Raw genomic sequence first — 3,650 nt, forward strand, 5'->3', positions numbered from 1 at the left:
AGATCTAGTTTGTACTGTAGTGTTTTTCACATTTTCAACTTCTGAATGAATACCACCAAGTGTCTTCTATGGTGTTATATTCTCTCCCCCGCCATCTCTCTCTCTCATACCACTCTCAAGGTTGGTTTGATGGCAATATGCAACTACTGAGGACAATAATATGGTACAAATGACAAGGTGCAGAAAAGGATAACGAAAGCAATCGATGGCATTGCAGAGAATGTTTATGCACAGGTTCTCAACATGATAGCTTCCACAGCCATGCCATGAAGGAAAGTCCAAAAATGCAGGCAGTATTTATCCATTGTGCAGCTTCATTGCAGAAAAGATAACAATACCTATACCAGGAGGTCCTTCATTGGGTGAGAATTAAGCGAACTGGGTGCCAGTGACTAAGAAGGCTTTGTCCTTGTCCCTTACCAGCCCCTGGTGTGGCAGCCTGGAGGAGAGCCTCTGAAGATAACCTCAGGTTGGTTATGGGAGCGATGTAGTTTCAGATATGGGGACCTAAACTGCATAGGGTTTATGCCACAGAAAACTAATTACTGGAGGTGGCAGTGGAGGAGGGCTATTGCCTTAATGCACTGTTTGTGAGATTCCTAGAAGGACTTAGAATCATAGAGTTGGAAGGTACTCTGAGGGACATCCTGCAACACAGGAATCTCAACTAAAGCATAGATATTTGAAGATGGCTATCATATATCCTCTCTGTCTCCTCTTAACCAAGCTAAACATACCCATCTCCCTCAACCGTTCCTCATAAGGCTTGGCTGCCCACTATGAGAAATGAGGACATGGACTTTTGGTTTGATGCAGTAGGGCTTATCCTATGTTCTTATTAGCATATTCAGCATCACCAGATACAAGGAAATAAGTCACTGCAGAATCACCCCGGTATATTTCAAATTCTTATCAAGTGTATGCACCCTATGCCTCTTACTTGAAAGTAGGTCCCTGAGACTTATTCCTTAGTGCAGGCATCCCCAACCTTTTGCCCTCCAGATGTTTTGGACTACAATTCCCATCATCCCTGACCACTGGTCCTGTTAGCTAGGGATCATGGGAGTTGTAGGCCAAAACATCTGGAGGGCAAAAGGTTGGGGATGCCTCCCTTAGTGTCTATAGGCATGCCTTCTTACTGTGACTGCTGCTACCACAAAGGTCTTGGCTTTAACTGAAGGGCAATCATTAATGACATTCAAAAAGGTAAGCAAAGCCATGGACTGCTTTGAATTAAGGCTGAATTAAGAGACGCAAGAAGGCAGTTATTGCTTCCTACTGAGCACATCAAGGAAATGGTCATTTTGAAAACCTACATAGCTTAACCATGCAGGTCCCCTGCTACATGCATTAGAGAATAAAGATGGAACCATCTTGTATTTGCAAGATACAAATTGCAAGATGAGCGCAGGGGGAAGAAAAAATGATCTTGTGGAATATTTTTCCATTCTAAGAAAGTTAAATGTTTGGGAATCTTGTGCTGCATAATGAATAACAACAGTCCTTGCTTTTACGTGCTACCAAATAAAGTCATATGAATCTATGCTGCAATTGTCAACAACTTCCTCAGCAATTGCCAAAGAAGCAACATGTAAAATAGCTAAATGTATCCCTGTCGCACTTGTAGTACAGGAGCAACAGAATCCAAGGCAACAACTCCCAAGTGTCCTGTCATAAACACAGATTCTTGAGGAAAAAAATATAGACTTTAATTAATTTTTTATGAATATTTATTGTCCAAAATTGTAGCAGTAAGCAGCTATATTAATAATTCCTGAGGAGGCCTGATAATAAACATGGTTGAAGATGCATGTTGCATTATTCCCAGTGCAAGGAAAACCCTTTCATCAATTGATCTTTATAATAGCTAAGGGAATTATGGTAACAGTCGTCCTATTATTTAATCTCCAGCCACCACACGTTTCTCATACATTTGCATTTTAATTGAGCCACTATTTCTATGTGTGCAGCACTTGAGAAGAGAATGGTTTTTTTTTTATTTTCACCAAGACCAAAATGAAAATGCAAGGGGGGAAGGCTCAGGACCAGTCCCAAGTCCTGGATGCTTAAAGAGGATAAAAAGCAGCAATTGGGTCCAAAGTCCATGGAAGAAGATGAGCCCTATTTTATTTATTACATTAATCTACTGCCTTTTCCGCCAAGGAGTTCAAAGTGGTGTATATGGTTCTCCCATCCCCTCTTTTTCCTCACAGCAACCCTGTGAAGTTAGTTAGGCTGAGGCCCAAGGTCACCCAATGAGCCTCATGGCTGAGTAGGGATTCAAACCCTGGTCTCTAACCACTACACCACACTGGCACATTTGGGTGTGGTGCACACATGAAATAAGCAGAGACAAGTTCCTTTGTGGTTATCTCTGGTGCCAGATTTCAGATCCCAGAGTTGCTTAACAATCTGTCCTTCATGCCACTCGGTCTGGTTGTTAAACAACACCTCCATCTGCCCTGCTCTTAGCTAGCTGACTGTAATACCAACAGAATTAACCCTTCCATTACACATGGAATGATCTCTGCTGTTGCCCTTCCAACAGTTCTTCTGTCTCCACTCCCCATTCCAGACCAGCAGCTAATCTTCCTCTCCCCTTACCTTGATCACTCAAGTCCCTCCCACTGAACACAACTCTAGATAACCAATCAGCTTTGACTAGATGACACCTCAGGGAGGGGGCAGAATGAAGTTGATGCCAGGTGAGGCTAATGCTTCCTAAACAGATTAAAAAATCGCTGAAGCAATTCTTTTAAAAATATCAAAAGTAGATGCTTTTTGATTCTGCCAAATATGTTCACGGGTTCTTTTGATTCAGCTCAAGCAAAAGAAAAAAAAAAGAAAACCCAAACAATATAGACATTCAACTCTTCAATCATGAAAGGTCCACCTAAATGCAAGATATAGTAGCAGGTGCTGTTATTTTGACACAGATTTGTTATTAGAGGTGATTGGCACGGATTGCTGTTTTCTGCCCAATTCAGCTTTTCTTGGCTCACCACTGAGTTCCTTTGTACTGTTGTGGTTCTTTAACAGGCATCAACAGATTTCCACAGACCCTTGATAACGGGCATCGTATTTGCATATCAAATAGCTACACATATGGAAAGCTTGGCAGAGCAAGCATATTAAATATTGTTTTCTGGTTCTGCAAACTTGGGGGTGGAGGAAAGGCCACAGAGATTGCTCATAACTGACTGTTCTCCTCAAGAACGGAAAATGCTGGAAGATTTCAGAATAAATGAGAGCTAACTTGTCACATATTGGCCACTTCCCCAACTTGAGATTTTTTTTCATCTCTATTTTCCATGGAGTTGTCAGCCTTTAAACAATGAAATTGCATGTGCCAGTTTTCCATTTTATCCTACAGATGTTCAGTGTGCAACCAGGCCCAGTAAGACCAGATAAAAACTGAATAATTGGTTATGCTCTAATTAGATTTGATTGTGTGTTTTTATGCTTAATGAAATGCTCTTGATAGAGATTAAACTTAGCTCTCTCGGTACAAGATTTGTGGATTGGTCTGTGACTGCTTGATTGTGTGGTTTTTTTAAGTCTTTTTCACTTGAGTTTTCATTTGAGCTAATGATGGTTTTCTTGTTTGCACTGATGTTACATCAAATATAGGTGTGCAATGGTCGTGCTAT

The sequence above is a fragment of the Podarcis pityusensis genome (assembly GCF_964106645.2).
Source record: "Podarcis pityusensis genome assembly, chromosome: 10".
Lineage (NCBI taxonomy): Eukaryota > Metazoa > Chordata > Lepidosauria > Squamata > Lacertidae > Podarcis > Podarcis pityusensis.